Source organism: Nicotiana sylvestris, chromosome 7 (genome assembly GCF_000393655.2).
Source record: "Nicotiana sylvestris chromosome 7, ASM39365v2, whole genome shotgun sequence".
NCBI classification, from domain to species: Eukaryota; Viridiplantae; Streptophyta; class Magnoliopsida; order Solanales; family Solanaceae; genus Nicotiana; species Nicotiana sylvestris.
The window spans coordinates 147,843,232-147,868,385 of NC_091063.1; positions in this window are offsets into that span (position 1 = coordinate 147,843,232).

A 25,154-nucleotide genomic window follows, 5' to 3' on the forward strand; every position below is an offset into this window, starting at 1 on the left:
TACATGCCATTGCGGACGAGCCGGAGGCTGGGTATAAGTTTGGGCGTGATGTATGGAAAAATGTTGTTCTTGTGGTAGGTAGTAGGGTTGTGGAGGGTTGTATGGATTGTGTGGGTAGTTTATATGATGGGGTTTGGGTTGGTAATAAGGGGAAGGGCTTTTAGTTTTGGACCAATTGCCTGCCTCTATTGTCGTGACCTCATCTCTTCTTTTCTTTCTGAGCGCACCTCCCGTGCCGCTCTGAATGGCCTGAGTTGTTGCCTTAATTGCCGAGTAACTCAGAATCTTATTGGACTTAAGTCCCTCTTCTATCATAATTCCCATTTTCACCACTTCATTGAAGGATTTTCCGACTGACGTCACCAAGTGACCGAATTAAGTCGGCTCTAGAGTTTGTAGAAAGTAATCTACCATTTCTCCTTCTCTCATTGGAGGATCAACTCTGGCTGCCTGCTCTCTCCATCGGAACCCGAATTCCCTGAAGCTTTCTCCGGATTTCTTCTCAAGCTTTAGCAATGTGAGACGGTCTGGGACTATCTCAAGGTTGTATTGGAAGTGTCCTGCGAAAGCCTGGGCCAAATCATCCCAGGTGTACCACCTGCTCGGATCTTGTCTCGTATACCACTCTAACGCCGACCTGCTCAAACTCTGGCCAAAGTAAGCTATCAGTAGCTCATCTTTTCCCCCTGCTCCCCTCATTTTGCTACAAAATCCCCGTAGATGCGCCATAGGATCGCCATTCCCTTCGTTCAAATCGAACTTGGGCATTTTGAACCCTGCTGGTAATTGAACGTCAGGGAAAAGGCATAGATCCTTGTAGGTTACACTGACCTGGTTGCCTAACCCGTGTATGTTCCTGAAGGACTGCTCCAAGCTTTTAAATTTCCGCATCACCTCGTCCTGCTCTGGGCTCTTAGCCGGCTTTTCAATCTCCACCGGGACCTCAAAGTGGGGATTATAGGTATGTGGCTCGGGTGCTTTGAATGTGAGTTCAGGGGGTAATATTGTGTGTCGTGAGCCTGAAACAATGGCTCACTGGATGATCTGTGCAATGAGGCTGGGGAAGGTGCTGCAAAGACGGAAACATTTGGTGGAGGAGGGTTTTGAGTGGGTGGTGGAGCTTGGGGATCATAAGCCTCTCTTCCCTGATAATAGTGATGGCTTGGGAAACTTGTTGAAGGACCGGGAGAGGGATATTCTGACGTGTGTCCTGGTTGGAGAGTAGGAGTAACAGGTAGTTCCTGCCCTTTTTGGGCTCTAGCCAAGGCTATCTGCATTTCATTCATTTCCAGCCTCATTTTTTCCATGGCTTCCTTCAGCATCTGATTTGCCGTTTTTTTCGACTCAACACTGTTGTCTGATCCAGTCATGCTTTCTGGTATAGGAACTTTCGATCTTGTTTGATAATGGTACGGTGCCAGTACGCTCTAACAACTAGCTGATAATGATTGGAAAAACAACAAACTTGTCATTGTTAGAGTCTTAACAGATATTGTAATTGCACGTTGGGGGGATGCAATGCTCTTAGGCAGTTAATCATTTCTAACATGCTTTTGCTCTGACCGCATGCATCATCCCGGCTTATTTTGTTCTGACAGATATATATATACATATATTTGCGGTCGAATCCTATAGAGATTTCCTACGTATCGTGACCCCGCACGAATCAGACCAAGCGTAGTTCGTGCCATAAGTAAAATAAAGACCCAATTTTTCCTTTTATTACTTAAATATGCTATTACAAGCCATCATTTGAAAAAAAAACAAACGAAAATACAGACTCCATTTTTCTTTTTAAGAATGTTTGAAGAGAACATAAGGGTAGACAACAGACTCTAAAAAACAAACAAGTGCAAGATTGAACTAGGGATACATTAAAGCTTTGGATTTTTGTGCCCGCGAGGCATCGTTCGGCCTTTCCGCGGGCTTTGGTGCCAGGCTTTTTTGCAAGCTTTTTAGTTCCTCCATGATCTGGTGGACATAATCCATGACTGAGGAAAAAAGGATATCACGGGGCATCTCTTCACATGTTAGGCACTTTGTGGTGATGTAGCGCCCTATCTCATTGATCCTACCCCTGATTCTATCCCTCTCTATGCACAGCTGTTCTATCCGTTGATTCTTTAGTCCCAATATCCGAGTATTGTCAATGAGCTGCTCTTGGAACCTCTCCATTTGTTCTTCCATCCGGGCTATCGACTCATAGCAGCGTTCTCTATCTGTTCTAGCATCCTGGGCTTGTTTGAGGACCCGATTATTGAGAATGGAGTTTATCTCTCTCAATGTCGCAACACTCATTTCGTAGTCCCTTTTTACTTGCCATAGGTGCTCTCTCCGTGATGTTGTAACTGTGGCCCACCTGACCCGCATTCTTGTTATACAAGCCTGGGATCTCTCCAAGTCTTCTCGGCTTTGGCTGACTTGATTTCTCAATTCCGCTATCAACCTTTCATCAGAGCGACGTTTCTGTCGGTCGCTATCACTCTTACTGACTTGGCGAATTCGGGCTTTCAGTGCCTGGTTTTCTTTGGCTAATTTGTTCTTCTCACCCTGCTCTGAGGCTACTTGAACGTTGTTTTCAAACATAAGCCTTTCAATTTGTCGCTTCAGCTTCCCGATTTCAACCCGGTAGCCTTCCTCTCTCACTAACCAGCCCCACTGTTCCTGCGAATCATCCGTAAATTGTTGGACGTGAGCTCTTTTGGCAGGCCTCTGACGAATCTGGAACCTTTTCCCGAACCAAACATCGTATTTTGGGTCTACCTCACCCTTAGCCAGCTCTCGAACCATAGTCTTGGGTTCAAGGAATCTACATTCGTGCCACAACTTTCTAATTTTTCCTTCGGGGAACACGACTCCTGGACTCAACTCAATGGCGTGCTTGCTTAGATCCTCATCAGTGGGAATTACCTGAAATCTTCCTAGTTGGCGCAGTACCCGATGAGGAGCATATGGTTGGATGCTACGAAGTCCCATCAAAAGAACATGACATTCCTCGGCCGCCATGTATATTACCTCAGTATCATTCAACCACCCAAATGCCCATTCAACTTGGTCGGCTGTTGTTGACCTCAATTGTGCAAGCCATGCTTCGACGCCTTCGGGAAATATGACGCCTGTCATTCGTTTCTCAAAGCCGCTAATGCAGTTTCTCTCAGTCAACCCGTGGTTCATGTATCCCACTCGGTGATGGAGGTGTTCTTGCATCCACAGCTGGAGTAACAGATTGCATCCCTGAAAGAACTTGCCTCCTTCTCGGCATATAGTTAAAGCTCGGTAGATTTCGGACAAAATCAAAGGAACCACAGTACTGTCGGTTCTTTTGATTGCAACATCGGCCATCCCTACAAGGCCTATCTCTATTTTTTTATCTTTGCGGGGACAGACCACAACTCCCAGAAATGCTGTGATAAATGCCAAAGTACGTCTTGCTTCCCACTTGATTCTGTTCCCAGTGTGAATTAATCCGAGGTTTGGTTCTTCAAAACCCTGAAGAGTTCCGTATCGTTGATACAAGAATTGGAGAGTACAACATCCTCTCGACAAATCATCATTCTGCACCTTCCGACTAATGCTTAGCAAATCCAAGAACGCGTGCGGAGATACTGGTCTTGGTGAAAGTAAATACTGCCCTCTTATTTTCCCATTCAACCCCGCATATCCGGCGACTTCCTCTAGTGTAGGTGAAAGTTCAAAGTCAACAAAACAGAATACGTTGCGGGTTGGGTCCCAGAACGGTATTAGAGCCTCGATGATATCTGTCCTTGGTTGGATATTCAGCAGATCGACAAAACCTCCCAAAACTCTTTCCACTATCTTTTTACTATCATTTTCCATATCATTCCACCACATGTGAAGTTGCAAAGGGACCTCGCTACAGACTGAGAACGGTTCATTTTGACTTGTGCTTATCCTGCACATTTATTATAGTGATTAAAGAAAGAAAAACATTTGTTAAAAACTATCTACATTCCAAATGACCCGGCTTTCAAATACGGTCTTTGAGGACGAAGATTTTTTTTTTGAAAAGCAAGACGTCTAAAGAAATATTTTTGAATTTTTAACTCTTATTTTTTTTAGCATTCCCGAGATTCAGAAGCCGGTCAACATGCAAGACTGAGCAAATAAATGCACATAAAACAAATAAGATGCATCAGGACGATCTTTATTTCAGGTTGTTAGCCCTAGACGGACCCAACCCCTGTGTTGAGTCCCCTAAGTCAAAATGCACATGATGCAAATAAGCATTTCTATTAGGGATCCGGCATGGGACTGAGTTATTCTAGGTTCAGAACCTGGGTGTTTGTTCTAGACCTGGCTTACCCGAGCGGACAGCTCGAGCCGAGGGGAGGCAGCGTACCGGGAATACAGAAGCTTCACCGGCTTTGCAACTTATCCAACCTCGTTCTAAATTGGGAATTAGACACTATACAGAAAAGAAGTTACACAAAGTGCACCCTTCTTCATGATTCAGAAGACTCAGAGAGGAGATGGGTTTCGGCACAGCTTATATACAGTTCACGTAATATCAAAGCGGTAAAAAGGCAATCAATTAGCACATTGAGCCAAACATGTAACAAAATCAGATAAAACCAAATATAACAATTTATATAAGCTCGAATTTCTAACCCTAAACCAGTGGTTCTGGGAACAAAGATCCCCAGCGGAGTCGCCAGAGCTGTCACACCTCCTTTTACCGCCCCCGCGAGGGTACAAGGAGTTTTTTCCAATTAAAGGACAATCAAAATGAGATTTATTTATTTATTTCAGAGTCGCCACTTGGGAGATTTAGGGTGTCCCAAGTCACCAATTTTAATCCCAAATCGAGGAAAAGAATGACTCTGTATTACAGTCTGCGAACCAGAAATCCGGATAAGGAATTCTGTTAACCCGGGAGAAGGTATTAGGCATTCCCGAGTTCCGTGGTTCTAGCACGGTCGCTCAACTGTTATATTCGGCTTGATTATCTGATTTTATACAAATATGAACTTATGTGCAAATTTTATCCCTTAGCCGCTTTTATTATTTTTATTTTAAAAGAATGTGAACATCGTTTAAAAATATGTCTTTGGATTGCGTCACATGAAATGCACCCGCAATCCGGAACACATTTTTATTCAATGTTTTGAGATTTGGATTTGGGTCGCATGAAATGCACACCCGAGTTTAAGAAGGTAAGCTTATTAAAATGCGCGCCTAAAGCAATTAGCGTATTATTATTTCTGGGTAAGGCCGTGGAATTTTGCTAAACGGCTCATCCCGAAGTCTAATTAACTAAATGTACATTCATTGAGGGCCCCGCAATTTTTGCGTTTTATTAGGCGAGGCTCATCTCATTTATCTTAAAAGGATAATCCTAAAATACCTACATCTTTTCTATTAAAGATGTCTCCACAAAATGAAAGAGGAAATGTCTTAATTTATTTACATGCTTAAATGGGCCGTTGTTTATTATTTACCAATTTACGACCATTGTTGACGAGAAATAAACATCATCAAAATTGAAATTGAAAATAAAGTACAAAATTGACAAGTAGTATATTTTTTTTGAAAGAAACTAAACATCTTGTAACTATCCTACGCCTATTTTGTTAAATGAACAAACCATGGGTATTAATTACTTACAAATATTGGCAAATAGAATTAACCTTAATTACTAATACTTTTTCGAATAAAATGTTGAACTCCAATATTAACTCATTTTTTACTCGACTCATGCCTATTGAATTAATGTTCTTAGCCTTGCTATATTTACTCTTCAAATATGCTAAACCTGCTAATTCTACTAGTTAAGGATCCTCATGTTTGCCTAAAATTTGCGGGTCTTTGTTACTTAAAAATTCAACAACTACAAAATTGCGAATTACTTCTAATCCAATGTTTGCGAGTTCAAAACTAGATTTTTGTTAACCGACCAATACCAAATTGATATCCAACATGGATTATTTACCAAAGTGATTTCGAACTAAGGTATTTGATAACACAGCATTAACAAAATTGACATTATTTAACTATGAAACTCACGCGAGACTTATAAGTAACACACATATTATACTAATTGATACTCATACCTTTTCAAAGAATTTAGTTCCACAATTTTAATGTTACTTATCAATTATCAATTTAATATTACCTACGATTTCAGATAAATACCATTTTCAACTATGATTACTTAAACTTGTTCAAATCCAACCACTCAATACATATTTCACAACGAAACGAAATTCTAACTAACATACTACTAATAATTTACAAATTGCAGTTTACGAACAAAAGAAAGCAGTTATAATCAAGTATATCGTCCATATTCTTCATTAAGTTACAAAGATAGATTATACAACTTCCTATCATTTGACTATTAAACTGCATATACAACTTAAGTACTCGACCACTTGAGTATTTTTTTCTTCACTTTAACAGCTACATCACAGTGGTTCGAAAGTGTACCTGATAATAGAACAGAAGAAGAAGGTGAAAATCAGTAGATCAGTAGCCGACAACAGCAACAACCAGCACTGATACAGAATGACAACCAACAGAAACAATCCCAGTAACCAAACAGTCCAGAAATCCAGTGAAGCAATGAAATAATAACAGAAGTCCAAAACTAAACACAGACAGATGCAAGGAAACAGTAGTTTTCTGTTTTTCAAACACTCAAAGAAAGCAGCCTGAAATTCTTAATGCAGAAGTTCATCCTTAACACTCTAACTCTAACTCTTAATGCCAAAAGTTTTTATTTTTCTGAATATTAGAGTTCTTTTGTTCCAGAATTTTTTTTCTCTTTTTTTTAGTCTGCCTTTTCTTCTAAAATCTTTGTCTGATTTTTCAGTTCTCTCTTTTCAGATCATCCCCTTAATCTGTTCCCAACATCCCCTTTTATACAAATTGTTCCCCCTCCCTCCAGCCTACTGCCCGGACCCCCTTTTTCCTTTTCAAATCAGTTTTTTTCCACTCAAATAGCACTAAGGCTGCTTTTCCAATTAATCATCCACTAAGGAAAACTTTTTCCTTAAATTCAGCCCCCCATTACCTTTTGTTCCCCCTTAGTGTATTAATTAATACCTCCATTATTAAAGCATTAATACTAAAATATAAACCTAACTGTTTCAATCCCAAATTGCCCCTGAAAAACCCTTAAACTGCAGCTATAACCAATTCTCCTAAGTTTTGGACTGAATTTTAACTAAAATGCAACCTTCTAACCCAATAATATCCAATTAACACTTGTAAAACTGAATTCAAACCAATGTCATATCCACATCAGGCCCTAGTATTCAACAAGAAACATTATGACTCAAACCATTAATCCTATCAGATAATTCTGACCTTACATTGGATCACACAGCATTACAATATAGATGAAGGATTCAGGGAACAGACTGACTAAAGCAAAATAAAGGAACAATTTCAAACACTGAACGAAACCAAACTGAATTTAAACCCCAAACATCACATTAACACCACACAGAACTTTGACAAAACAGTGAAGCTAAAGTTGAAACTTGAATCAATATGCACATGAATGAAGGTAATGTGAATGCAGGTTCATTGTCAGCTTAATGACAATGTCCTGAAACTAGGTGGTCATAGATCAAACATACACAACAACATGAGACTACTCGGACACTATTATCAACAGGATGCCAAGTGACTCAAATTATATGAACGACCTATTTAATTACTCGATTATGTATTACAATTGACACTTAAACAAATCAGTAACAAAGCAACTATCAAACAGTGTTATTGATGAACTTATATACTAATCAGGGAATTAATTAAACGACGCTATTTAGGACTCGATTTAACAATTTATAACATATACAGTTAAGGCGACTATAAATAATAGACAGAATCAGACCAAATAAAAGGTCCTTTGAAAATGAATAGAGTTAATTTGACTAAAAACAACCAAAATCAACATAGTAAATAAACAGATACGTAATTAATGAAAACAAACACGAAGGAAAGAAAGAAGATACCTCATAATAACAAAACTATACGGACCCAGTCTTCGAAACTCTGATTCGGACACTTTGAAATCGAACAGACCTTAGTCGAAGTATTCTCAACTGAAAATACTTCGATTAAGGTCGATTAGACCCCAACCTTCTATTCAATTTGGGCAGATTCCAAGATTTGGGATTTTTAGGGTTCTTGAGGGTCTAATTTAGGGCTCAACTACTTCTGGTCAGATTCGAACCAAACCAAGTTTGGTTTGGTTACGAGTGAGGTTAGGAGAGTGACTGGTGTGAGTTTGGGGTACATTGGGGTAGGTTTAGGTCATGCTCGAATCTTCGATTGAAGATTCGAGACGATGTAGGGTGATTCGAGGTGAACAACCAACAAATCTGTAACGAGGGTGGTTAAGGGGTGTTGTGGTGTTAATTAGGGACTGGTTGGTTTGGATCTGAGTTTGGCTCGAATCTTCAAATGAAGTTTCGAGAAACTCCAGGAAGATTCGAGCTAAGTGGTTATCAGATTTGGATAGAGAGTGGTCAGGTGGTCTTAGGGTGTTGGTTTGGTGACCGGCAGCGTAGTTGCCGCCGGGTTTCAGGTGAGGGGGAGCTAAGGCGGCTAGGGTTTGGGGGGGGGCATCGTCTCAGAGATGATGATGAACAGGAGAGGGAGGGGGGTGTTTGGTTAGGGGGGCTGGGTTAGGAATTCAGCTTGTATAGGGGAGGGGTGGTCTGACCTGGGCCGTTAGATCAGGCAAGATCGATGGCCAGGATCTATCCACTTAAAGGAACGGTGCCGTTTTGGTTTAGTGGGGATTGGGTCGGTCTCATATGGGTATGGGTTGGGTCAGGAGGGAAAGCCTGAGAGCCATTGGATCAATAACGATGAACGGTCCTGATCAAATACAGTCATACGTCGTCGTTTGGTTTAACAAGAGAATTGATCTGGACCATTAAATCATCTTGATCGACGGTCCAGATGTAAGTTTCCAATACGACGTCGTTTGGATTGGCTGCAGGTGGACTGGATTTGGCCGGGTATAGAGAAAGTTTGGGCCTGATTTTTTTGTTTAAAGTTTCTTGGCCCAGATCTGATTGGCCTATGTTTTTTAATTTTTCTCATTTCTTCTTTTAATCAACACTTTAACAAAAATTCTAAAATAAAATATGAAATATAAAACCAAAATCAAACTACAAAATATTAACTCTTATCAACAATTACCACACAAGTAAAAATAAAATCCCACGATGGCACACTTTAAATGCATATTTTCTTCTTTTAAAACCAACTATGGTTTATTTAATTCCTAAATATATTTTATTTTATCCTTTTATATAAACCCATGATTAATTAATTATGAATATGCAACATTAATTCCTAAATGAACATGTACCTATATATTACTATTTTTCTTTAATTAGAATGAAATAAACATGTACAAATAAAATGCCACGAAAAATTCAAAATCGTATACAAAGAAAAATTATTTATGAATTCTTTTGGAGTAATTCTTGTGAGGCAAAAATCACGTGCTCACAAAAAGTACTACCTTGATCTTTGTTACCTATAAATTAATATAAATAGAATTGTAGATTAATTAAAAATAATGCGAATAAGTAATAAATTATATCAAAATAAATTTACAAAAGAAGTTTGCCTCTTCGTCAACAAATATTAAATGCCAACGTAAACCCTCTCTGTTGTCGTTCTTATATTTTGTTATTGGCCCTCTTCGAAAAACCAATACCTTAATTACCCATTCAACTTCATAAGGTTTAAGGTTATTTATTGGGACATATTATTTTTCCAAATTTGATTCCATTACTTCGCGTGAAGTACCTGCAATATATAAGTAAAAACTACAAAATGTTATCTAATAGCTAAAAATTAATATTGTTACACTAACATTAGTTGAAATAACACAAACCATTGATCTCTAAAGGTATACAATTTAAACATAATACTACGTCAATGTAAAGGACTTTGATATCCAAAACTAAAAATTACGCCGAAAAATAAAGAAGTACGACACAAAACAATTACAATAAAAGTTAAGATGTCATTGTTTTTCTCTCTAATTCATAAACATGACCCTAAAATATTACTCAATTATGAAAAACGGGAACTTACTCAATTATAAAAAACATGAACAATAAAGTGAACTAATAATACCTTTGGAGAAAATTTCTTCGTTCTGCACCAAAACCTTTAAAGAATAATGAATAACGTGGAATAATGGCAGCTTTTATAGAAATAACTGACTTATTCTTTTCCTACATGAATTAGTGCAATAAAGCTGAATTATATGCAGACGGAAGAAGATTAAATAAGGAAGCATATTGTTGTCAAAAAAGAAAAATGACAATTTCCTTTAAGTTTATGATTTTTTAGATTTTACTTTGTTTAGGATTCTTTCCTTATACTGTATCTTTTTTATGTTTTTTATTTCCTTTAGGTGGGGATTCTAAATTAGAATAGGATTTTCTTTGTTTAGGATTCTTTACTTAATTGTGTCTTAATTTTTATTGTTACTTACGAGTGTCTTTTCGTTGTTTAGGTTTAGTATTCAATTTAAGTTTTAGGTTATGTCACGGGAAAAAAGAATTTGACCCTCAATAGGAAAGAGTTTGAAGAAGGAGGAGTCACAGTGAAGAAAATTCATACTACGGAGAATCCTGCTGATATGCTAACTAAGGTGGTGACTGCGATCAAGTTTCAACATTGTTTGGATTTGATCAACATTGTTGAACACTGAAGATTGAAGATGAAGACACAACCAAAATTTGTTATTGAGAGAGAATTGAAAATGTGGAATTTTGCCAAGGTGGAGATTTGTTGAAGTTTGGCAAAATGCCAAAGTCCCACATTGGTTGGGAGTTAAGTTTGGGGGGGATTTTTCCCCTATAAAAGAAGGCCTAATGTTTAGGATTGAAACACACCTCTCATTTGCCTTCTCATCTGTTTAAGGCATTTGTATCTTCTCTCTTTAGTATTATTTCACTTGTATTTTTGGAGTGGAATAAAATATTGGTTGTGTCCGAGGAGTAGGCAAAATTAGCCGAACCTCGTAAATTCTGGTGTTCCTTTTATTGTTGCTTTATTGTCTTATTTATTATTTGGTGGCTGTCATAATTTTTGGTATAGTAGTTGTGACTTATTCACACTATATACATTTGGCTTCCGCAACAATTGGTATCAGAGCCAAGGTACTGTCTAAGTATGCTCTGTGGTTGCAGCATAGTCTGATCTTCCACATCAGAAAAGATTTATCTTGGTAACTGAGTCAAGGTTCTGTCTGAGTATGCTCTGTGGTTGCAGCTTAGTCTGATCTTCCACACCAGAAAGGAAATAATCTTGATTTGTGTCGTCAGCTATTAAATAATATTTGTGTCAAAGATGGGAGACAATAAACAAGAAGAATCTACATCAAGTGTCAACAATACGTCATCATTGGCATCTTCGCTTATGACAAGAATTGTGTCAAATGCGAAATTTGCGGTAGAAATATTTGACGGGTCCGGACATTTTGGGATGTGGCAAGGCGAGGTTCTAGATGTCCTTTTTCAACAAGGGCTAGATCTGGCCATTGAAGAAAAGAAACCAGATGTTATTGGAGAAGAAGATTGGAAGATTCTCAACCGTGTTGCTTGCGGTACCATTCGATCCTACCTTGCTAGAGAGCAGAAATATCCATACACAAAGGAAACTTCTGCAAGTAAATTATGGAAAGCACTGGAGGATAAATTTTTGAAGAAAAACAGTCAAAATAAATTGTACATGAAGAAGAGACTGTTTCACTTCACCTATGTTCCTGGTACCACGATGAATGAACATATCACCAGTTTCAATAAGTTGGTCACAGATTTGCAAAATATGGATACAACTTATGATGATGGTGACTTGGCCTTGATGTTGTTGGCGTCACTTCCTGATGAGTACGAGCACCTTGAAACTACTCTACTCCATGGAAATGACGAAGTTTCTCTCAGAGAAGTTTGTTCGGCTTTGTACAGCTATGAACAAAGAAAGCGAGAAAAATAGAAGGGCGGAGAAGGAGAAGCACTATTTGTGAGGGGTCGTCCTCAAAATCAAACGAGGACAAAGAAGGGAAGATCCAAGTCAAGATCCAGACCCAGCAAAGATGAATGTGCCTTTTGTCGAGAAAAGGGGCACTGGAAGAAAGACTGTCCGAAGTTGAAGAATAAGGCCAAACATAACAATGGAAAGGCCATTATGGATTCAAATGTAGCTGATTGTGATGATTCAGACTTCTCATTAGTTACAACAGAGTCATCAACATCATCAGACATATGGTTGATGGACTCGGCTTGTAGCTATCATATGTGTCCCAACAGGGACTGGTTTGTGGAATTTCAAGAAGGAGAATATGGAGTCATCCACACAGCGGATAACAACCCTCTTACCTCATATGACATTGGTTCAATACGATTAAGGAACCATGATGGAATGATCAGAACATTAACAGATGTTCTATTTGTACCGGATTTGAAGAAGAATCTCATCTCTGTAGGAGCCCTAGAATCAAAAGGGTTTAAAATCATTGCAGAAAATGGAGTGATGAGAGTATGTTCCGGTGCACTAGTGGTAATGAAGGCTAATCGGAAGAGTAATAATATGTACCGCTATCGTGGTAGTATAGTTATTGGGACAACGGCAGTGACATCCAGTGACGACAAAGAGGCAGAAGCAACCAAGCTATGGCACATGCGCTTGGGACATGCTGGAGGAAAATCCTTGAAAACTCTATCAGATCAAGGATTGTTAAAAGGAGTAAAGGCTTGCAACTTGGAGTTTTGTGAGCATTGTGTCAAAGGGAAACAGACAAGGGTTAAATTTGGTACAGCGATCCATAATACTAAAGGCATTTTGGATTATGTACACTCTGATGTTTGGGGTCCTTCCAAAACACCTTCATTGGGTGGGAAGCACTATTTTGTAACCTTTGTTGATGATTTTTCTCGAAGAGTGTGGGTGTATACAATGAAAAACAAAGATGAAGTGCTGGGAATTTTTCTCAAATGGAAGACGATGGTGGAGAATCAAACAGGCAGGAGGATCAAGTGTATTCGCACAGACAATGGAGGTGAATACAAAAATGATCATTTCAATAAGGTCTGTGAAAATGATGGCATCGTCCGACACTTCACTGTTAGACATACACCACAACAGAATGGAGTGGCAGAACGTATGAACCGGACCTTGCTGGAGAAGGTACGGTGTATGTTGTCCAATGCTGGCTTGGGCAAAGAATTTTGGGCTGAGGCAATTACATATGCATGCCACCTCATTAATCGTCTACCATCTGCTGCTATTGATGGCAAGACACCATTTGAAAAATGGTATGGAAAGCCTGCTGTAGATTATGACTCTTTGCACGTGTTTGGCTCAACTGCATATTATCATGTGACAGAGTCAAAATTGGATCCAAGGGCAAAGAAGGCTATTTTTATGGGAATTACTTCTGGAGTCAAAGGATATCGCTTATGGTGTCCTATGACAAAGAAAGTAATATTCAGCAGGGATGTTACCTTTGATGAATCTGCTATGGTAAATAAGGTAACAGAAGATACCAAACAAAATGAAGGTGCTTCTAAGCAGGTGGAGTTTGAGGGAAAATTTATTTTTCCTACACAAGAAGCAGAGGAGGAAACAAATGAAGATTACCCTCTGGAAGGAGAGCCAGTAGAGGAGATTCCAACTCAGGAACCTCAACAACAACTTGAATCAATAGCAACCAGCAGGCCAAAAAGAACAATAACGAAACTTGTTCGTCTCATAGAGACGGTTGTTTGTGCAACCTCAATTATAGATGATGATGTTCCTACCACTTATAAAGACGCAGTCCAAAGTTCATAAGAAGATAAGTGGAGGATTGCCATGAATGATGAAATACAGTCCCTTCATCAGAATCATACATGGAGATTGGCCAATCTACCGAAGGGAAAGAAAGCAATTGGGTGCAAATGGGTATTTGCAAAGAAAGAAGGATTTTCTAACCAAGTAGATGTTCGCTACAAAGAAAGATTGGTGGCCAAAGGATATGCTCAAAAGGAGGGAATTGATTACAATGAAGTATTTTCTCCAGTTGTAAAACATTCCTCCATTAGAATTATGTTGGCTTGGGTAGCACAATTGGATTTGGAACTAGTTCAGATGGATTTAAAAACTGCGTTTTTACATGGAAACTTGGAGGAGGAAATCTACATGACTCAGCCAGAAGGATTCAAAGTTGCTGGAAAAGAAAATATGGTATGTGTAGACACCGGATTTTTGACCCTCCCCGAGAATTTTCACATTTTTAGCGTGAATATGTGAAATTAGGTCTAATATGCCTATTTTAACTATTTTTACTTTATTTCGTTGCAAAAAGAAAAATTACAAAAATATATATACAAATTTTAGTTTATGTATTTCTCATAAACTTGAAAAAATACAAAAATTGCACTTTATTTTTGTACTTTATATAATTTCGAAAATTACAAAAAATAATAATTCTATTAAGGTTTTGTAGTCATTTTAATTTTTGAAGAATACAAAAATATTACTTTATATTTTATCCTTATTTAAAAACGAAAATTACAAAAAAAAAATAGTTTTATTAATGCTTTGTAGCTATTTTAAATCTTGAAAAATATATTAAAAAATATATAGTTTTGTTTAAATATTAGTCTTATTTTTTGTAGTTATTTTGCTTACATAGGATTAGTCGAACAACGTTGTGTTCTTAATCGGGTCCGGGCAAAAGAATAATATTCGGGTTCAAATTACCCGCTTTTAGGCCTAATTTCGGACCTAGTCCATAATAATCCGAGTCCACCACACATGAGGGGACACACGTGGGGAACACGGACGGAATCCCATACACGGGGAACCCCACCACGCGTGGGGAACATAAGCCTCGAACCCCACCACGCGTGGGGCTCATTTTTCTGGGCAAAACAATTACAAAGGCACGGTCAAAAAACATTTTTGAAGGGGGGACTGGGAAAATTTTGTAACCATCACTGTTCATCTTCTTCCTCTTTGGAAGAAGAAGAAAAACCCTACTGAAAACAAAAAACAAAAACCCGACTCCAAAAGCTTCACTCCCTCGCGTCCGAAACACCGAACGACCCTTCCATTGTTCATGCTTCTTCTTCCTAAAGAAGAAGAAGGGAAAACCCTCGTCGGAACCCACTCCCTCACGTCGCCACCAGCTCCAACTCAACCACCCACCTCCATCTACACTACCCAAACCGTCCGCAACCCCCCCAGCTCCGTCGTCGTCGACCACTGTCCACCAAGCCTCCAGTTCAACCTCACACCCAAACCAACCCAGCAACAGCCTCAACCGTTGACCACTGCCCAACACCACCACCCAAACACCAGCACCAAACAGACCACCAAACAGGCCCGTCGACAACCACCCAACCCAGCTCCTTCCATCGCGTCGTCACTGCCCCCTCGCCGGAACTCGAGCAGCTGTTGCTGCGTTGTCAAGCTCTCCATCACGTCCGGCGACCATAACCCAAAACCAACCACTCTCTCACGTCCGAGCTCCAGCCATTAACCACTGCCCAAACGACCCTCCATAACATGTTTCCTCCTCATATCCGAACGACCCCTTCTGCTTATCTTCACGTACATGCTGCGTCGAGAAAATCCAGCAGCAGCCGATATCTCGTGCGTTGATAGTTTTGGCCGAGCTCTCTGCTTCCATCGAGGTCGTCGTTGTTCAGTGAGGTCCGGCTTGAGTTCCGTCGGAGTCGTGTTTGTCGTTCTGAGGTGGTCGAGGTTCGTTTTCTAATCTTTGTTTGAGTTGCTATCGGTCACTATAGTGTCCGAGCTTGAATAAATGTTATGTTGAAGATCTTGTTTAAATCTGTCGAGTTTTAGTTTTGTGCTTACGTTATTTCTATCTCAAAATTGGCATGCTAGACGAAAGTTGTACAAAAGTCTTCATGTTCGTGACTAGCTCACCGAATTGGTAGTCGGATTGATTTAATAAGTTCTATCATAATTTTATTAGTCATTGTTCTGTTGTTTACCATATGGGTTAGTTCTAAATGTAAGTTCATGTTTAATTATAATTCGTCAAGCTCGAGATACTCTTCATTAGCCGTGTATCCTACTAGTTTCCATTGTTTGATTAATTAATTAGGATTTTCTTTTTAGAGACGAACTTAATAGAGAAATGTAGTCATTGTAGGTTTATCCTTAAAAATAAAAATGAGACGAGCCTCGCCAAATAAAATGCAAATCGCGGGGCCCTCAATAATTAGTCATAATAAATACTTAGAATTTGGGATGGACCGTTTAGTGAATTTCACTGCCTTCCCCAAAGATAATAACGCGTTAGCCTCTTTAGACGCGATTTAATTAAATTACTTCCTTAAACTCGGGTGCACATTTATGTGACCCAAATCCAAGTCTCAACGAAATCGAAATGTGTCTCTAATCACGGGTACATTGATTGTGACGTGGTATGAGATGTATTTCCATGACGTTGTAAATCCTTTTAATAATGAAGGAGACGAGCCTCGACAAACAAAAAATGCACAAGTCGCGGGGCCCTCTAAATGTATATATATTAAAACACTTAGAATTCGGGACAGGCCGTTTAGCGAATTTTACGGCCTTCCCCAAAATAACAATACGCTAGTTGCGTTAGGCACGTCTTTAATAATTTATCTTCCGTAATTCGGGTGCACATTTATGTGACCCAAATCCAAATCTCAACCAAGTCGAGATATGTCAAACAACCACGGGTGCATTGATGTAACGTGGTTCGAGGTATGTTTCCACGACGTTGCAATTCTCGTAAAATAATAACAATAATTGATAAAGCAGTTAAAAGTTAAAATTTGCACATAAGTTCATATTTGTATAAAATCAGATAATCAAGCCAAATATAACAGTTGAGCGACCGAGCTAGAACCACGGAACTCCGGAATGCCTAACACCTTCTCCCGGGTTAACAGAATTCCTTATCCGGATTTCTGGTACGCAGACTGTAATATGGAGTCATTTTTTTCCTCGATTCGGGATTAAAATTGGTGACTTGGGACACCCTAAATATCCCAAGTGGCGACTCTGAAATAAATAAACCAATCCTGTTTCGATTGTCCTTTAATTGGAAAAAACTCCCCTACGCCCTCGCGGGTATGTAAAAAGAAAATGTGGTGTGCAAACTTGAAAAATCGTTGTACGGATTGAAACAATCTTCTAGACAATGGTACAAGCGATTTGACGAGTTTATGTTGCGGCAAGGGTACAAGAGAAGCAAATACGATCATTGTGTGTATTTGCGCAAGCTTAAAGATGGTTCCTTTGTATATCTTCTCCTATATGTTGATGATATGTTGATAGCTTCCAAGAATTCGGAAGAAATTGATAAGTTGAAGATTCAACTGAAGAAGGAGTTCGAGATGAAGGATCTGGGTGAGGCAAAGAAAATTCTTGGCATGGAGATAATAAGAGATAGACGTTCAAAGAAACTCTGTTTATCTCAGAAAGAATATTTGAAGAGAGTACTATAACGTTTTGGCATAGATGACAAGACTAAGCCAGTTAGTACTCCACTTGCTCCCCATTTTAAGCTGAGTACTACTATATCGCCAAAGGATGAAGCTGAACGAGAGTATATGTCAAAGGTACCATACGCAAATGCTGTTGGTAGCTTGACGTATGCAATGGCCTGTACGAGACCTGACATTTCACAAGTTGTTGAAGTTATTAGCAGATATGTGCATAATCCAGGAAAGGAGCATTGGCAAGCTGTGAAGTGGATTCTACTGTATATTCATAATACTGTAGATGTTGGGTTAGTTTTTGAGCAGGAAGACAATCAGTCTGTAGTTGGATATTGTGATTCAGATTTTGCGGGTGATCTGGACAAACAAAGATCAACTACTGGTTATGTGTTTACTTTTGCAAAGGCACCAGTTAGTTGGAAGTCTACTTTGCAGTCAACAGTTACTTTGTCTACAACAGAGGCAGAGTATATGGCTATTACAGAGGCTGTGAAGGAGGCAATTTGGCTTCAAGAATTGCTAAAGGAGCTTGGTGTTGAACAAAAAGGTATCACAATTTTTTGTGATAGTCAAAGTGCTATTCAATTAGCGAAGAACCAAATTTATCATGCAAGGACGAAGCACATTGATGTTCGGTATCATTTTGTACGAGAAATCATAGAAGAAGGTGGAGTCACGATGAAGAAAATTCATACTACAGAGAATCCTGTTGATATGCTGACAAAAGTAGTGACTACTATCAAGTTTCAACATTGTTTGGATTTGATCAACATTGTTGAACACTGAAGATTGAAGATGAAGACACAACCAAAATTTGTTATTGAGAGAGAATTGAAGATGTGAAATTTTGCCAAGGTGGAGATTTGTTGAAGTTTGGCAAAATGCCAAAGTCCCACATCGGTTGGGAGAAGAGTTGGGGGGATTTTTCCCCTTATAAAAGAAGGCCTAATGTTTAGGATTTAAACACACCTCTCATCTGTTTAAGGCATTTGCATCTTCTCTCTTTAGTATTATTTCACTTGTATTTTTGGAGTGGAATAAAATATTGGTTGTGTCCGAGGAGTAGGCAAAATTAGCCGAACCTCATAAATTCTGGTGTTCCTTTTATTGTTGCTTTATTGTCTTATTTATTATTTGGTGGCTGTCATAATTTTTGGTATAGCAGTTGTGACTTATTCACACTATATACATTTAGCTTCCGTAATATTTTCAACCAAAAAAGAATTTTATTAGCTAATTTTTCGAATTGAGTTAGATCTAAAGTTCAGTTTTATTATCACGATATTAGTGCTAAGACCGGGCTCTATCATACTGAAGGCACTTTAGACAATAATATTAATAGGTAATATTAAAGAATATAATAGTAAAAGGTAAAAAGGTAATAAACTGTCACCAAGCGTAGTGCTGCCCTCGGAAAGGAAGAGAGTTTTATTTGCAATCTCCTCCTCAAATTGAATCTATGTGATGATTATCGAGAGTAAATATAAATTTAAAAATCATAGTATTATATTTCTAAACTGTGTGAGAAGTACATGTAGAATATATATTTTACAGTTTATGTTAAAACTTAAGAGTATAATATCAAAAGTATTGGTTTTTCTAAAATTGATGATAAGGGTTTGACATTGACCCTTACCTTGTATATTATAATAATAGAAGTTATTGTTAAAGATGTATTAGTTAGGAGTTAAGAAGGGATTAATATAGGAGATTAACTTTTCCCAGTAGAGCATTAAAAATTGAACTAATGTATATCCCACAACTTTGACGGATCACGTTCATTCAACCGATTGAGCAAGCTGGGCTACAATAAAAGAAAGAAAAGTCCATGAAATGTACATTAAAATAAACGGAACTTGAGACTTAATGAGGAGACCCAATCCCCATGTTGCTTTTGTATGGCAAGTTGGCAAATACCATAAATGATTGGGCCTTTTTCTGAACAAAATAAGGGAAGTTATATTGTTGCTGCTTTCTTTAGGGATTTTAATATTCAAGATCCAAATCTAGTTCACAAGGGGTGATGTTGCTTGTGTTAATTAACTGGGCAATATTTGTACCAAAATCTCCAACATGACGAAAATGTATAGCAGCGCATCGATCCCTGGCCTGGACAATTAGGCGGTGTCAAATAGGTGGATTCGGATATTATTTGAACGGAGGCCAAAATAAGTGAGAAGCGCGCATATATATTCTATTTTGGGGCTACCATTGAAGTCTTATTCACAATGTACAAAAATTTAAAAATTTATTCACTTGGAACAACTTCAAACATATAGGCCTGAAGTTGCAAAAATTTTGTCTGAAATCGGTATATCATGAGTTCAACCATTTTTTCCTGAAATTTTAATTATTTTTCATCTGAACTTTAGTCATTATTACCTAGAAACAAGTCTGAAGTTAGGCTTGATAATCCTTACTTCAGATATTTGTGTTTGAAGTTAAGCTTTGTCAAAGCCCAATTTCAGATGAACTTGGTGTTAGGATCAAAAAAATCTGGTATCATACGAAAGTTGGTAAAGTAAACCTTGAATGATGACAAATCAGACAACAAAAAAAAAAAATCAAAAGCAACACAAACATGGTAAATATATTTGTCTTTTTTTTCAAGAGATAAGAGAACTAAATATGATAAGAAACTCAGGGCAAACGCGCACCAAAAGCATCAGATAGCACATCCACAAGGTACTGCTAGAGAAAAGATAGAGAAACATCATGCCTTCTTTTAGGATTCGAAGAATATAAGGAGGTTGCTCTTACAATTGATTTTCTTCTTCTTTTATTGGTTTTATATATAAACATCTTATGTTTAATATGGCTATGTGAACCAAAAGACTTATAAGTTAGTGTCTGCAGCATGTCTGAAGTTCTCAAAAATTAGTATCACTTAAAAGTTCTAGAAAAATGCATTTAGGTTAAATTGGGTAGGCCAAGTAGGTTTCCCCGTAAATGTTTTACATAAATAAGCAGTTAAAATTGGTTATTCGGGTTGAGATAAGTAGGATCAAGAATAAGCTAAATAATGGATCATGATCCAGCTCATACTCTAACCAAATTATAATTTCTTTATTTATAATTATCAAATAAGACTTAATTATATATCAAACATATCAAACAATAAGTTTTCTAAGAAAAATATTTTAACAAGTTTTTTTATGGATCAATTTTTTATACATATATAACCTAAATCTATAACGATCTGATTGGTCATTTTGAGCATTGTCATTCCGTTCAACTATTTGAAGTCTTGAATAGCATCGTATGATGTATTTTGACTTGTGTGAATCGTCGGGTTTGGTTTTTAGGTTATTCGGAATTGATTTGGAAGAATGATTCTCAACTAGGAAGCTTTAAGTTGGAAGAGTTGACCAAGTTTGATTTTTGTGTATTTGATCCCGGATTGGAGTTTTGATGGTTCCGTCAGGTCCAGATGGTGATTTTAGACTTGAGCGTATGCCCGAATTTGCATTTGAATATTTCTAAAAGGTTACGACACTAATTGGCGAAAGTTGGAAATTTGAAAGTTTAGAATATTCATAAGTTTGACCGAGAGTTGTCTTTGATAATATTGGGTTCAGATTGTGGTTCCGGGAATTTGAATAGCTTAATTATGTCATTTGAGAGTTGTTTGCAAAATTTGAGTCCATTCCGAATTGTTTTGATATGGTTCAACACGAGTTTTGGAAGTTGAAACTTCAAAAGTTTATTAAGCTTGATTTTAGGTGTGATTCGTCGTTTCGATTTCGTTATGTGTGATTTGAGGCCTTGAGTAGGTCTTTGTTATGTTATGGAACTTGTTGGTATGTTCGGACGGGGTCCCAAGGGGCTCAGGCATGTTTCAGATTTATTTCAGACCATTTTCTTCATATTTTCGTTGCTGGTTTCTGCTGGTGTCCGGTGCCCCAATTGTTCTCCGTGATCGCGAAGGTGGAGGTGTGATTGCGTAGAGGAAAATATGGAGCTTGGCATTTTCTTCATCGCGCTCGTGCTTGGATGACGTGTACTCTTTGAAAGTTCGCGTCATGAGCGCTCGGAATATGACCTTTGTGACAATATGCCCTCGACCCACTTTTTGAGTCGAGGGATTGCATTCGGGATCTGAGCGATGGTTGCACCACCACAAAGCACCGATAAGAAGAAAGGAAAAAAAAATCATAAAATGATGTTTTGAAAACGAAATTTTACTTACACGATATATTTCACTTCTCGGGAAACGGCATGCGCTCAGCTGAGATCAAGTCCGAAGTCCTCACTTGGACAAAACGGCCTAGTCAGCCTCAATCCCGATTTTCATCAATACTCGAGAACGGTGCTTTACTAGCCCGACACGCAAGCTTGATCAGTCTCACCCAAAAAATTTGGGGACTGTACAGGCGCATAAGGCGGTCGATGGTGAACGAGCATCCATTGATCTTGCTCACGAAGAACCGAAGAAGGATCATGATCCTCCAGAATGAAGGGTAGATTTGGCTGAGGCATACCTCGTATCTTTTTCAGAAGTCGATGATGACCAGATCCAATTGACCTAGTATAAAGGGATAAGTGTAAACACTTAAGTATCCCTCGACATGGGTGGTGATATCTTTATCAGGTCCGGGAATCACCATATGCATGTCAACCCAATTGCAATCCTTTTTGACCGCGGGGAAGGCTTCTTCAGTGATCGAGCATATGTATCTCGAGACCTTCTCGCACCGGCCTTGTATGGGGGAAGGTTTTTCAACCTTAAAATCGGCAGTTACTGGGCATCCTCCAGGGATGAACATTTTCAATAGGGGCTTCCGGTACTGGTTCATCGACGACAGTACGCGAAACAGTTTCTTCAGCCTCAGTAGCCAGCCGCGAAGTAAAAGAGGTTTCTTTTTAGAGAACAATTTTTGAGGTCTTTTCCATTTGTTTAAAATGGAGGAAGAAAAGAAGTTGAAGGAATGAACTTGTTGGCTTGAGATGGCGATGTACAAAAATTCTTGCAAAGGATCTTAAATAAACCAGAGTATAATTACTAGAAAGTATTGGAATTTCAAAGATTTGAGGGTAGAGGGTTTGGATGTAAAGTTAAAATGAGAAAAGGAAGAGGTATTTATAGTTTTTCAATGATGGTTCGCATCCAGTAGTGGCCGACCGACAACTGACAAACATTTAATGTCATTAAGACTTGACTAACGAGACGTTTCGTTTGTTTTGTCATTTCTTCCTCGGAGTATCGAAGTGAGAATCGGAAGCTCATATCGTTTCTCATCGTCCACTATCCAAAAAACAAGAGGATTATCTGTATACGGTCGGAATCGAACTCGCCTACGATATGGTAGGTCAGGCTCGGAATATGGCAATAAAGGACTGAATATCCATACCAAGTCTCACTGGGCTAGAACCTAGGGTCAGAATGCCTCTGTTCGAAGTATCAAAGTCATAATCCTAGAATCGATTCTAGCCTCGAACGAGCTTGAAGTAACATTGTTAGCATAGCCAACGGAAGATTGAAATATCCGTGACCAGTCGAATATTACGAGGAGAATCTCGGCACGTATCAATAAGGGACTGACAATCAGTAAATCAAGAGATTTATTACCTTTTATAGAATTGTACCTAAAGTAGGACTCCTCTACTATATAAAGGGGATCTGATAATTCATTTAGTGACATTGTAACACACATTCCAAAACAATATATTATTATTTTCTCTTTTTAAGCCTTTATTTTTCTGTATTTTGATACCGATCGAAGTAGGGATGTGCATGGATAGGATCGAATCGGATTTAGCACATTTCAGATTCGAATTTCGGATTTCGAATTCTAAAAATGCAATCTGAATCCAATCGGAATTAATATCGGATCTGTCACGACCCAAATCTACCATGTCATGATGGCGCCTATCGTGGAACTAGGCAAGCCGACTCTTTTACAAAAATAGCCCGATATTTCAATTTAAATATTACTTCAAGCTATTTAAATAATAAAACTTTATCAGATAAATCTGAATAACAAAGTGCGAAAAAAAAGCCCGACATCAGGGTGTCACTAGTCATGAGCATCTACTAAGAACTATCCGATAATACTAAGACTAATACAGTATGGAAACCAACTAATAACATCTATATGAAGAAAGGAGGGAGAAGAGCAGGGTTGCGATCTCCATGCAGCTACCTTGATAACACCAACAGATCCGCGACAGATAAAATCAACACTCACTAGCACGTCCAACAACCCCTGGATCTGCACACAAGGTGTAGGAGTAATGTGAGTACGCCAACTCAGTAAGTAATAAAGGTAAATAAAGATTGAGCAGTAATGACGAGCAATAAAACATATACAATTCATATCATAAAATCTCAGTAGAATATAACAGGCTTTTAAAATCAGGGTTTTGAATCAACTCAGCTCATTTAAATCCAGTTTTAGTAAAACTGTTTAAAACATCTTTTAACGGTTTTCAAACAAGTGATGAAACAATGAGTAAAAATAATGAAAACATAAACAGCCCCTCGGGTAAAACATCACTCGTGAACAGCCCCTCGGGCATACCTCACAATCACTCGTAAACAGCACCTCAGGTATAACATGAATTAAGAACAGCCCCTCGGGCAAAACATCATATCACTCACTCAGGGTACCAGTGCTCACTGGGGGTGTGCAGACTCCAGAGGGGATCCTACAACCCAAGAGCTATAACAAGCAACCTTGTGGCATAATTCAATCAGGCCCTCGGCCTTACTCAATCATGAATCAGTTGTCACACCTCCTTTTTCTGCACCCGCGAGGGCGCAAGGAAGTTTTTTCCAATTAAGGGACAATCGAAACGGGATTGGTTTATTTATTTCAGAGTCGCCACTTGGGAGATTTAGTGTGTCCCAAGTCACCAATTTTAATCCCGAATCGAGGAAAAGAATGACTCCATATTACAGTCTGCGTACCAGAAATCTAGATAAGGAATTCTGTTAACCTGGGAGAAGGTGTTAGGCATTCCCGAGTTCCGTGGTTCTAGCACGGTCGCTCAATTGTTATATTCGGCTTGATTATCTGATTTTATACAAATGTGAACTTATGTGCCAATTTTATCTTTTAACCACTTTTATCATTCACTGTTATTTTATAAGACTTTCAACGTCGTGAAAACATATCTCGAACCACGTTACATCAATGCACCCGTGGTTATTGACATATCTCGACTCGGTTGCGATTTGGATTTGGGTTACATAAATGTGCACCCGAATTTAGGGAGATATTACTATTAAAGTCGCGCCTAAAGCAACTAGCGCATTATTATTTTGGGGTAGGGCCGTGAAATTTGCTAAACGGCCCATCCCGGAATCTAAGTATTTAATACGTATATTTTGTGAGGGCCCCGCAATTTTGTATTTTTATTTGACGAGGCTCATCTCATTCTATTTTAAAAGGAATTTGCGACGTCATGGACATGCATCTCGAACCACGTCACAATCAATGTACCCGTGATTAGAAACACATTTCGGATCCGTCGAGATTTGGATTTGGGTCATATAAATGCACACCCGAATTTAAGAAGGTAAAATTATTAAGTACGCGCTTAAAGAGGCTATCGCGTTATTATTCAGGGAAGGTCGTGAGATTTGCTAAACGACCCACCTTAGGGACTGAATGCTTCAACATATATATATTTAACAAGGGCCCCGCAATTTGTGCG